The 13,453-nt window shown below is 36.1% G+C and overlaps 1 protein-coding gene and 1 pseudogene across 2 annotated transcripts in view; one reads left to right on the top strand and one right to left on the bottom strand.

Moving 5' to 3' along the window:
- The window catches only part of PCDH11X (protocadherin 11 X-linked), a 955,366-nt gene that overhangs the window by 322,945 nt on the left and 618,968 nt on the right, over positions 1–13,453 (bottom strand). The gene's annotated exons all lie outside the window — the stretch shown is intronic.
- On the top strand, positions 10,963–11,735 carry LOC142434719 (ankyrin repeat and SOCS box protein 7 pseudogene; annotated as a pseudogene).

Genomic DNA, 13,453 nt, shown 5'->3' with positions numbered 1-13,453 from the left:
TTTTTGATTATGGGGGAAATAGATCTATGTGCATATATTTATAGGTTTAGTAGTAGGGTAGCAGATGGATTGGGCCTCTGCTCACACACTCCCTCAATACAAGAACACTTTCGAACAAAACGGTGATTCCATGATACCCACCTTCCTAACAAAATCACTGAAGACAAACGCGTGTATAAGCAAATGTGGTAAAGAAAACTGATGGTGCTTAGCTATCAAAAGATATAGCATCTGGGATCTTAAAGGCTTGAAGGTAAGCAAGCGGCCATCTAGCTCTGAAACAACAAAACCCACAGGGCAGAGGCACACCAGCCTTTGTGATCACGAGGTGTTGAAGGGATCAGGTAGCAGACACCAAAGAACAAAAAACATCATTGTGTGCTCACCTTCCCAATATAAACACTGAAAACAACTGTGTGCATAAGCAAGTGTGGTAAAGAAGGCTGATGGTGCCCGGCTATAGAGAGATATAGCATCTGGGGTCTTAAAGGCTTGAAGGTAAGCAAGCGGCCATCTAGCTCTGAAACAACAAAACCCACAGGGCAGAGGCACACCAGCCTGTGTGATCACGAGGGGTCAAAGGGACCAGGTTTCAAGCACCAAAGAACAATGAATCATATCATCATGAATAAGGGGGAGTGCGGGATGGGGACCCAATGCCCATCTATAGACAACTGGACATACCTTGCAGAGGGGTAGTGGGGAGGAGATGAGTCAATCAGGGTGGAGTGAAGCATCACTGAAGCACACAACCTTCCTCTAGTTCTTAAATGCTTTCCCCCCATCCCACTATCATGATCCCAATTCTACCTTACAAACCTGGTTAGACCAGAGGATGTACAGTGGTGCATATAGGAATGGGAAACACACGGGATCCAGGACAGATGAACCCCTCAGGACCAGTGCTGAGAGTGGTGATACCCGGAGGGAGGAGTGAAGGGGCGTGTAGAAAGGGGCAACTGATTACAAGGATCTGCATATATTCTCCTCCCTGGGGGATGGACAACAGAAAAGTGGGTTAAGGGAGACATCAGACAGTGTAAGATATTATAAAATAACAATTTATAAATTATCCAGGGTTCCGGAGGGAGGGGGTAGCAGGGAGGGAGGGGGGGAGAAAGAAAAACGAGGAGATGTTTCCAAGAGCCCAAGCGGACAGCAAATGCTTTGAGAATGATGAGGGCAATGAATGTATAAGTGTGCTTTACACAATTGACATATGTATGGATTGTGATAAGAGTTGTAAAAGCTCCTAATAAAATGATTAAAAAAAGAAAAAGTCAATTGTGTTTGAAAATATATAAAGTTTGAAGTATATATAGAGTATAAATCGTATTAAACTGCTTTAAAATAGTAAGTGAAATAATTTCTGGCAAATTTTAAGAGGTGTTGAATAAGCCTAGGGTTTTGAAGAAACAGCAAAGTTTTGAATCAGATTTTGTGGACTATGTTATAAAAATATGAAGATGAATGAATGATTAAAATGTCAAATGGCACCAACAGTACTACTGTAATTTGAAAATAATAGATTTTTTGTCATCCAAACTAGACCAGTTTTAAAAGTGTATTTTCCAAAACTTTTCAAAGATCTAAAAGTAAATGAGGGAAATATTTAATTTTGCTTAGTACTGCTCATTTGTTTCAGTATGAGTATCATTCTGTGGTGTAGTATAGACAAAAAGTACCCAGAATAGTACCTGTAGCATATAGACACTATGTGGACTTTCTTGATTGATTGTGTGATTTTCTTTTAAATATGGATATTATAAGATATAGAAGACTCTTAAAAATTAGACCATTGCAGTCATGCTGCTATAGACAAAGTGACAGGAATATATACATATAATTATATATACACATTAAAAAATAAAAGAAGTACAAGTTTCAATTTATGTTAGAAATAAAAAATTAACAACTTTGTTAGTCTGACTTTGCATTTGTTTTCTCAACAATTTGTAGAAATCTATCTTCCCAGCTTATAATTTCCTACATGAATTATGGCCATCGAATTAGAATAGATGCAATTTCTAGAAAAGCTCATTCTATTGACACATCACAGAAGCAATGTATTCCTTAACTTCAAAATATTTTGAGCATTAAAATGTTCTATTTTTCACAATGTTATAAAAATATGTGATGTTATCATAAATAATTATAATTCGAAGGAAAACCCTAACATCAGAAATTCAAGACGTAAAGCTATGTTTCACTTTCAAAAAGTAGAAAAAGTACTATATAAACACTTCTAAAAAATAAAATGAATGGAATGAATATAGCATTTTAAATCAAGTTTTATTCCAAGCTTTATAAAACTTACATTTCAAATCTTCCAAACTTAGATGAAGTGTTAAAAGGATTTCCTAGGAAGTAAGAAACTAAGGGCTGTAGCAATGAGAATAGAACGAGATAATACTTTAAGCTTAGATTCATAAGTTTGTTTTCTCAGATAACTCATATTTTAAATAATCCTGTTTGTGAGAAATATGAGGCTAGATTTACAGTACTAGAAACCCACAGCAGCAGTTCACATCGTCCTATGGGGTCACTATGAGTTGAAATCAACTTGATGGTGGTGAGTTTCATTCGGTTTCTTTTGTTAAGGGGTGGTATTGTCAGTCAGTGTTAGAGTGCTGAAATCAAGAGAATGGTGAGAGTAACTGCTTCTGTAAAGATTTACAGCCTAGGAAACGCACAGTAGGGTGCTTATGAGTCAGAGTCTTCTTGCTGGCAGTATATTTTTCTTAAGTACCCATTGGGTATAAGGCACTGAAGAGGACTTGAGTGACTTTTTTTTAAAGGAGAAAAATCATGATTTTTAAAAAATTTGATCTCACAAAGAGCATTCTAGCTATTAAGGGCTATTGAGTCAACCTAGATTTGTAGGACCTCACCTGAAGGAGTAGAACTGACCCATATAGTTGTTTGGGATGTAATATGTACATGGACCAGATCACTAAGCCTCTCTCCTGTAGAATGGCTGGGTGAGTCCTAACTACCAAACTTTTGGTGGTGGGCAGCTGAGTCTTTACAGGTTTGTGCCATGATAGCCTCTTAAATCCATTTTCATGAATGTTTAGATGAGATTTTATTTTTTCATTTCCAATAAGATCTAGTAACCATGCACATAGCTCAAAGTACAGTAATAAACAATTGTTAGACTTAATGTGCTTGCAGCCATTGAACTAACACAAAGTTCATCTTTGGCTCTGTATTTTGTAAATGGTAAAGCCAATTAAATCTATTGTGTCATAAATGAATCAGCTGTTCAAACAATCAAAAACACTGGGGTATGATTAAATGAATGTTACCATATAGGACAATGAACTTCGATTTCAACTAAAGTTTAGATTCATTTAGTTTTATTTTCCTATCTGTTATAATAAATTTAATATAGTAATTAAAGTTGTTCATGGTGAATATATTGCCAAATAATACATCCTTCTTCAATTATTGTGAAAAAAATCTTTAGGTGTTTTGATAATGTAGTGTCCCATTGACTTTTAATTACTGTATATACTTGTGTATAAGCAGAGGTTTTCAGCACATTTTTAATGCAGGTTTGTGGTAAAAGTAGGTGCTTCAGCTGATATTCGGCTCAGCTTATATTCAAGCATACAGGGTACACTTGGTTCTCACAATATTTTCTTTCTTTTACTATTGATCAATAAGTTTAAATAAAGAGATAACAAATTTTATTATATTAGTGGCATAACAATTAATCAATCCCTTTTAACACTCCAAAAGGTAAAGATGTGTCACACACACATACACACACAACTGCAAGTTCACCCTCCTCCATTCTCAAAGGTACCCCCACCCCTGCCCACAAAAGGACAGTAAGCACAGAAGAACACAAATGAGATGAGAGAAAATATAGCAACCTTTGCCACAGGCATGAAGCACCACCACGAAAAAAGGAATGTGTCACAAACAATTGCTCAGAAAAATGAACAATGCAATTACCTGCTGACGACAGTTTTTTACATGAATGTGATCTTGAGACTGAAGAACTGCAGGTTGGTAAGAATTAATGATGATATTTTAAAATGCCTTGCTCTATTAAGTCTCTACTGCCTGCAGTATAAACTTCCTATAAGATTAAATGCTGGCACCTATGAATAAAATTTGTGATAAACAAATATAAGAATCTGTAGTTCTTAGAGCTTAGGTTCTAAAAGAAAATAAGAAGAACCAGTGGAGGTGGGATATACTGCTGTTCTGTTTGCTCAAGATCACATTTTTTGTCTCCTGCAGTGAGCACAATAACTATAGGATTTTTTAATGCTATGCATGGGTCCCTTAAACCCAGGAGGTGTATCATGTTCCTTTAGGTCACACTATAAAACTGAATTAGTGCAGAGAGATGTTGACATACCCACATATATAAGTTCCTGTGTCAGAACAAAGTGCAATGAAGCAAACAGCATTAAACAACTTATGAGAAGTAGTATAAAATTTTCTTATAAAATCCTGAAACTGCAATTCTAGGAATGAAAATCATCTGGAAATGGCCAAAGATACACTTTCAACATGAGCACCTTTAGTATTTTCTCATTTCAAATAACATGGATGTTCTCGTCTCTCCATTATGTGTGTAACACCTAGTAGGCACTCAAAATAATTTGCTTAATGTATGATTTAATTATGTATATTTAAATACTCTAGAATATTTATTTAACCAATGCTTTCAATTACTATTACTATCCAATGATTTCCAAATCTCTACCTTCAGCCTTGTGAAGTTCCTATCCTGAGACTTATGCATACATTTCCCCCCCTAACTACCTACTGAAAAGGAGCCCAAATGGCATAGTGGTAACACATTTGGCTGCTAACCACCAAGTCAAAAGTTTGAAACCAATCTTGGAAACCCACACGGGTACTTCTACCCTATGTTATATGGTAGCTGTGAATCAGAATCACTTGATGGCAGAGAGTTTGCTTTGGTTTATTTTTACTGGAAATTTCCAACAGACCTCTCATAAAACGAAACAAAACAAAACAAAAAAATCCCTCTGCCATCTAGCCAATTCTAACTGATAGCATCTTGTAAGGATGGAGTAGAACTAGCCCCTTGTGTTTCAGCGGCTATAAATCTTAATGTTAGCACAAAACCTTATCTTTCTCCTGTGGAGCAACTGGTAGTTTCCAACTGCTGGCACTGTAGTTTGTGACCCAAAGTCTAACCCACTATGCCAGCAGGGTTTCTTGGGTGAACACAGACCTGTCAGAATCCCCAGAAAGTAAAAGAATAGCCATTATTTTCTTCCAAAGGCGATCCTTCTAATGTATTTCCTCTTGTACATCCCTTGTAATCTCTTGTCTTTGTCTGTATATAAAAGATATCAACAATCCTTGTCCATTTACACTCTAAATATGCCTCCATTTTTCATGTCCATCACTGTCTAGCCCCTTCGCTTAATTCCTAGAATTCCTGAGAGGGATCATCATTCTTTTTGTTTTTGATAAAATCTGTCTTTGAAAATTAATTTTCAACATCCTGAATTCTCTTGAGTTGCAAACAAAGCAAAAAAGCAGGTAAGAAACTGGAATACCCCAAAAGAAAAGATAAAAAGGGAATTTTTAATCAATGTAGGATAACAAAAGGACTATGTTAGTATTTGTTTTTCACATTCGAAAACTGCGGTAAAGAATTACATACATTATTAAGTAGAAGAGTTAATGATAAAGAGATAATAAGATATTGATCAGCATTTTAAAAAAGATTACTTTTGGTTCTCTGTTATCATAATTACACTCAACTGTATTTTTAGACTGAAACAAATGAGCAACAGAGAATTGTAATTAAGGGACTACATTCTCTATTTTGAGAGAAATCTATCATATGAGACTTTCTGTGATTCACTCAGGAGAGATTTAACTATTTTCTAAGGGGAATTGAAGTAGTTTGTTAAACTTTATTCCTGCATAAGTTACATGCTTTTAGCACTCAGTACTTACTGCATTCTCACTGTTACCTAGGAGCTACATTCCCTGTAAAGAGGAGTATTTTCACACTGAGTCTCACCATAGTAATATCTATAATGGACCCTGAATTACTCTCTGTAATGGCTAACCTTTAGGTACACCATCTCTAGATAATTACAACTGCCATGTTAATATTACATTCAACTTAAGTAGATAAATAGAAGACTGACATAACCAAAGACTACTCCAAGGAGATAATCCTTAATATTTAGTTTACATTTATCTATTGGGACTGAAAAATGCATTCTATAAGCTATTTAATTTTCCTACTCAGTGATTATGGATCCCAAAACTCGAGCTCACTACCATTGAATCAAAATGAATATAACATTGAAACAGTTTAGAAAACAAACAGAAAAGACAACATAAAAATAAAAAACAAGTGATGTTTCCTCATTTATTAGCCTCCTTTCAATGAAGTTGTTTTTTCCAATTTTATTATTTTCCTATTATATTAATGCTTTAATTTTTGCTTAATGCATCAACAGGAAAGTTCTTTGGTTTTTAATTTTGTTACAACGCGATTCTATTCTAAATTACCTTGTAAGTAATGGGGAGATATTTTGAAGACTAAATCATTTAATAATTAATTTGGAATGTATTTGAAATGTATTTGAAATTTCAAAATTATTATTTTGGAATGTATTTGAATATATTTGTGTTTTGGAATGTATTTGAAATACTATTTTCCTTATTTAAGGAATTCGGTATTAGCTAATTACATACTGCATTTTTAGAGACGTGCAATATTATAATGTTGTTACATTGTCCTTTAATAAAGCAGAGTACATTGTCGTTTCTTTGCTGGAAAAGCCAGGCCGTCTGTGAATAAACTAAATGAACTCCCAGTGCACGAAAGAAGCAGAATAGATATTTTATAATTTTTGCTTTCTTCTCCAGACTACCTGCTGGGATTTCCTCCAGGGAATGGCCATGGAGCATTTCGTGATGCAAACGTAGGAATCAAATGAGAAAACAGGAGCTATGTTTTCATTTTCTGTATGCTTTGTGGGAGCTCTGATGGTGTAGTGGCTAAGTGTTAGGCTGCGGTCTGCATGGTAGACATTTTGAAACGACAAGGTGCTCCACAGGAGAAAGAATGGGCTTTCTACTCCCGTAAACAGTTACAGTGTCTCAGAAATCCCAAGAGGGTCGCTGTGAGTTGGTATCGACGTGATGGAAATGTGCAGGTGAGTAAATGCCTTGCTTGGTCAGCTGATAATATACCAGGCTACAAAGCAATAATTCATAGGTATAATTAAGGTGACATTTAAAGTCTTTTTTTGTTTTGTTTTACAATCCACAACAATTATAGCATATATGTGAAACAGTGTACTTAGAGTCAAAATCATGTAGTATATCTCTGTCATGACAGCCATTTTAATTGTACATAACTATATTGAAATATGAATTGTTAGACCCTTCATATCTTTCCATATGGGTATTAAATAGCTAATTCTTGGTCATGATCAAAACCAGATATTTATAAAATACACACACAATATAGAATATCTGCATTAGATTACACATTATTTGTAAAAATCAGGTTATCAGACATTCACAATAATATAAACTGTAAATCATGATTGTAAAAGCTACTCACAATATAGCATGGTATTAAAACTTGAAACCTTGCTTTTATTTATAGATTTCAAATATATTCAAAAGCTTTTTATTTGCTAATAGAAGACAACTTTCCTTTCTGTAAAAAATTCAGCCATAGATATTATGAGATGTCAGAGGAGACAAAGATGACAAGAATAGCAATTCGTTTTAGAAAAGAAAATCAATAACTATCACTAATTTATGAGAATTAAAATTACAGACTCTCACAAAGAAGGACTATTTGTTTCAACAATGCTTCTTTCAGATTGGTCTTTAGTGCTAGTTTGTAAGTGGTACAAGGTACTATTTTCATTACTCTATTGATTGAACTTCCCCTTTGCTAAAGTTTTTATAGGTGCATCATACTTTTAGTATAATGAGCCCTAGGGGCAATGTCCAATAAGCATTGAACTTCTAACCTCAGGTCTGTGATTCAAACTCACCAGCCAACTCTACAGGAGAAAGGTGAGTCTATTTGCTCCTTTAAAAGTTTACAGTTTGGAAACCCAAGGAGCAGTTCTAGTCTTCCCTATAGGGTAGATGTTAATGAATTTCATTATAGAAAGCTCCTTCCTTACACCGAGTTTCTAATAATGTTTGAAAAATTCCTTTGGTACCTTTAGCACAAGTACAGAAAATTTCAAATATGTTACTTTCTGCTTGATTACGAAGGCTGGACTCTATAAAACCCCGTCTCATTGAGTCTCTAGAGATGAAAATAACTTAATGACACCATCACATTGTTAGTTGCTAGACCTTATGTCTAACAGAAGGAAACATTGCTCATGTGTGGTCCATGCTTATATTGCTTCTATATTTGAGCCCATTGTTGCAACCCTTATGTCAATACATCTCATTGAGGGTCTTCCACTTTTCTGGTTATCCTCTACTTTAGCAAGCATAATGTTCTACTTCATGGACTGGTCACTCTTGATCTCAAATCCAAAGTTCATCGGACAAAATCTCATCATCCTAACTTCTAAGGTATGTTCTGGCTGTACCACTTTCAAGACAGGTTTGTTTTTTTTTATTCTAATAGTAGATGGTGTATTCAATATTCCTCATGAACACCAATAAATTTACCAAGTTTTCTTTGATCTTTCCTTATTCATTCTCTAGCTTTCACATATATATGTGGTTACAAAATAACCAAGACTTAAGTCAGGCACCCTTCATTCATCAAAGTGACATTTTTACTTCTTAACGCTTTAAAGAGATCCCTTTACACAGTCTTCACTAATTTCCTTTATCCCTTAAACCGCTGATATTTTAACTTTGTATTGGATAATTACCACATATTTGTCAAGTTAACAGTTTTCCTTTGGTTGTTGATATTTAGCTGCATTTCATTGTGGTCCAAAAGAAAAATTTCCATAATTTCTATCATTTAAAAATCATTGAGACTTGTATTGTATACTAACATTTGGTTTAGCCTCAAATATGAATCATATGCATTCAGGAATATGCATTCTGTTGCTAGTGAGTGAAATTATATTTATGTCTCTTAGGTTTCATTGATTTTTAGTGTTGTTCAGTTCTCCTATTTGTTTAATGGTCTTCTGTCCATTATTGTAGAGCTCTATTTCCACCCTCAATTCTGTCAATGTTTCTTTCATATATTCTGAAGTTGTTTTAGGTGCATACATATTTAAAAATGTTATATCTTTTTAAATAAATGATACCTTTATTATTATATAATCCTCATCTTTGATTCTTCTAACAGATTTTGAATTAAAAATGAGGGCAAGTAAAAAAGTATTACTATAAAACCATAGAAACCTTTGTGGAGCAAAAATGTGAAGCTATTGACTCACAATGTATCCCCCATCTAGGACTCTATATTTCTGAAGGCTCTATTTCTATCCCTTCTTGAGGAGTTCTTCAATTTACATCACATAAAAAATGAGCTACCGTCCTTGAGAGTCTCAAGTTGTGTTCATTTTAAATATTCTTTGAGTGTTGTGAAGAGAAATAAATCTGAAGGGGTAAGAAAAAAAACTAAGAGGTAGATGGCGTTAGGTTTCTTATTGAAAGTTTCAGAGGGAAGCCTTTGGTAGCCTTGAAGAATGAGCAGGGGTGTTGTTGAAATAGGGTAAAAAAATTAAAAGATAAAATGTAGATAGCATCAAGAAGTATCATTAATATAACAGAGTGTCATCACTTTGCTGAAGACAATTAAAAAACCAAATTCATATGTAAATAAACAGAGAACTGCTGATGGTAGCTGCCACTTGTCTGTCAGTTTGTCATACTGTGGCGGCTTGTGTATTGCTGTGATGCTGGAAACTATTTTGCCAGTATTTCAAATGCCAGCAGAGACCACCCAGAGTGAACAGGTTTCAGCAGAGCTTCCAGACTTAGACTACAAAGAAGGTATAGAAGTAGGCTTGCACCCATTCCAGTGACCCTAAAGTGAGAGGGGTATGGTGAGTGCAAAGTTCATCCTGAAAAAAACCCTACTGGCAGATCCTGGGGCTGGCACTTCATATTCTGGGTGATCAAGGACTTGGCTTCCCTAAAACTGGGTCCCCCAGCAGCTGGGAGACTGGCCCAGCGTGGCACATTATCATGCTCCAAAGACCCACAACGGGACTGTCCCACTCCCCACCAGAGCCAGGTATTACTTCCTTGCACCCCTTCCTTGATGCGGCCCAGCAACCTGGGTCATCTTTCCCAGCCTGCTCAGCTGTTTGAATGTTCTCTGGGCTTGGGCCTCGAGGTACCCAGAATGATCAGAAACATCCATGTCTAGTCCTGCCTGGGGTATTTACTCAATGGAGAATTTGGTGAGTCTGGAGGGAGCTAAAAGGAGGGAAAAGCAGGAGCTGAAGAGACAGGGTTAAGCTGGTTGGCAGAGACAAGAGAGCAACAGGGTTTCTGCTCAAGCCCACAGAAGAAGCTGGTGGAGTGCCTCTGACCAGCATCTTCTAGAAAGGTGCGGCTCTCATTAAAGACTATGAGGAGAAAACCAATTACATGTCTAATGCTTTGGATTACCAAGATATCCTGTTGTCATAGATTCCATTTTGGACCCCTGGCACCATAAATTAATATGTCCTGATGTATAGAAAGAACATCAATTAATTGGCTATGGAAAAGTAATTTAAATGAAATAAGTCTGGAAATACATATTCTGAACTGGGGAAAACGAATAATTGGTGTTCATAAATAAATCCAAATGAGTTAGGGAATTTCACTGATTCTGTAAGCTGGATACACGAGTTCCGTCTCCATGATGCCCTATATGCACAATGACTATTAGCCAACTCTTATGTCACAAGAAAGGGTATTGACCCATAAGATTGATACCAGTGACCTAAGTAATCCTTGGTAGAAAGTACACTTGGCTGGGATATTATACTATCATTCATGAACTCCAGGAAGAATTGCAGGTTCGGATGCTGTGGCTGTTGCGGATGTTCACAGCACCCGAATGATGGTAGAACAAAGAGATTCTCCAAATGGACCCTGCTTCATTTCTCCAAAGCAAGAGGAACAGAGAGATGTGTCCAAATGTTTCTGGAACATGGAGCTGATCTCACACTGAAGGACTTAATCAGAGGCGTCACTGCTCTTCGTTACACAGCCATGCCTGGGCGGGCCCGAATTGCACGTTTGCTATTAGAGTCTGAGTGCAGAAGTGACATCATTAATGCCACAAACAATAATGACTAGAATCCCTTCCATGCGGCTGCACATTACAGAAAGGACCCCTTCGTCTGACCCCTACTGGAGTTCAAAGCGGAGGTTGATCAGCTCAGTGATAAAGATACAATCAGGCTTCAGCTAGAAATCATTTGAGAAAAGTCAAGTTGTGTGAAATCCTCCTGGACCATAATGCCAATATTGACATTCAGAATGGTTTCCTGTTATGTAATAGTGTGATTAAAAAGCAATCCTTCTTCTTGCTGAATTTTACTTCAGAAAGGAGCAGACATAAACTTGGATTGCTTAGAAGATGGACAGACTCCTTTATATGTGTCTAACATTTGAGATGATGTGCTTTGTGCACAGATGTTATTAAATTATGCAGCAGACTTGAACACAAGGAACTAAGAAGGACAGACCAAATTGACTGGTTCAGTATTTCTGGAAGTTATCGACCATGTTTGGATTTCTTCCAAGAAGTATCAAGCATCTAGCAACCCAGAATCTTACAGGTCCAGTGCTGGATTAAAATTTGCCAATATGTAAGTCTTCACAATCTAAAACGACTTATGAAACTAACAATTGACAAGGTTTTAAAAACTACTTAAAACACAAAAAAAAAACCCCACAAATTGATATCTGATTTTCACAGAACTGTGATCAAGATTATGAGTTATATTTCTGATGTTTAAAAGGCTTTTTGCCTTGTACAAAATATGTTCTATACAATTTTGAATTGCTGTGAAATCACACAGCGGATACACATTTTTTGGTTTCCTTTTTCTTTTCCATTGTAGGGAGTTTTGAGTTGTTTGTTTTCAATATGTATAGAAACACAAACACCACGTTTGATGGTCGTAATTTGGTTTCTTGGTTCAAGTTTACGCAATCCAAGCTTTCTTTTCAAAGCTGCATTAAGAAAAAACAGTTTTTCTAAAATGAAAGAATTAGGTTCAGAGTGGAGAACTCTTTTTTACATTATTCCTGGTTTTGCTGGTTTTTATTCTGAAGCAGCAAAGCACTTGTTAAAGTAACTTTTGGAGGCCCAAGGGTTATATTAGATGTCCTGAGAAATTACAAAAGTGATGCTGTAAACTTATTTATTTTCAAGGAAGGAGTACAAATTGCCGTTTCAAAGTGTTCTTTTTCTAATTGATGTATTTTTGAGACAGTGTAAATCCAGTACCTCTGCCTTCCTGTATGCATGCTCTGGTTTTTAATTCATTTCTTTACCTGTAGTGCACTGCCCAGAGACTTTGTTTCTCAACTCTTTTCTCTAGTTGGCTTTTGCTTCTAAAAAACTAATGCGAAAGAAAATAATTTTTAAGCAAATATATCCTGTTTTTAAAACGGTACCTCCTTGGCAATGCTCTTTCTGCTGCATTGCATCCATTATTTCCTTTGCGGGCCAACAATCCACAGCCAGCTTGAATATGCCCATGGGGACTGTAGCCACCACTTTACTTCTCATTGCAGAGTCATAGTATATCAGCTTCCATTTCATTTTAAGCTTTGCTCCTTACCTCCTTTTGGACAGAAAAGTTCATATCCTCGTGGTAACAGTATTCCTTAAAAATAGCCCCCAAATATTGTGAAGCGATCTGGCTTTCATGGTTGAATAATTTGTAAGGTTTTCACTCATGGTGCTTCTTTACTTTTCACTTCAGAAATATATTTAAAATGTATTCTAATAGATGCTTATTTTAGATCTCATTAATTCCTGATGTGCTAATTAAACATTTCTATCTGATTTGGGGCTACACAGTGAATCTCATCAGGAGGACGGTTTTGTTTTCTGAGTTGATTCGATATTTCTAAGCAGGAGAAACACAGATAGGATGGAGTTCTTGTTACACTGGAAAAGGCAATAGGATGCCATTAGAAATGTTTTTGGTGCTTGACTTAAGATAATTTTAGCTGCAGATGAACCTTCTCAAATCTTCAGGGTTGTTCTTCGTGCTTTGGGAAATGTCAAAGATTTTACACACTGATGATGAATTCAAGTTGAAGAGCTTCTTTGAATGTTTGGTCATAAGTCAGGAAGCACACATTATTTCAAGTAAGAAATAGAACTAGGATTGGCAATAGGAGGAATTTGATGTAGATCTGCTTTGGGGGCAGGCGATGACTGTGTCCCCAGCACAAAATGTGTTCTCTAAGATACAGAATAGCTGTGGCATCAAAACATCTGGTCTCGTGTGACAAGGCAAGG

This window comes from Tenrec ecaudatus, chromosome X (genome assembly GCF_050624435.1).
Source record: "Tenrec ecaudatus isolate mTenEca1 chromosome X, mTenEca1.hap1, whole genome shotgun sequence".
In the NCBI taxonomy this organism is placed as follows: domain Eukaryota; kingdom Metazoa; phylum Chordata; class Mammalia; order Afrosoricida; family Tenrecidae; genus Tenrec; species Tenrec ecaudatus.
This window is presented reverse-complemented; position numbering and strand designations above follow the sequence as displayed.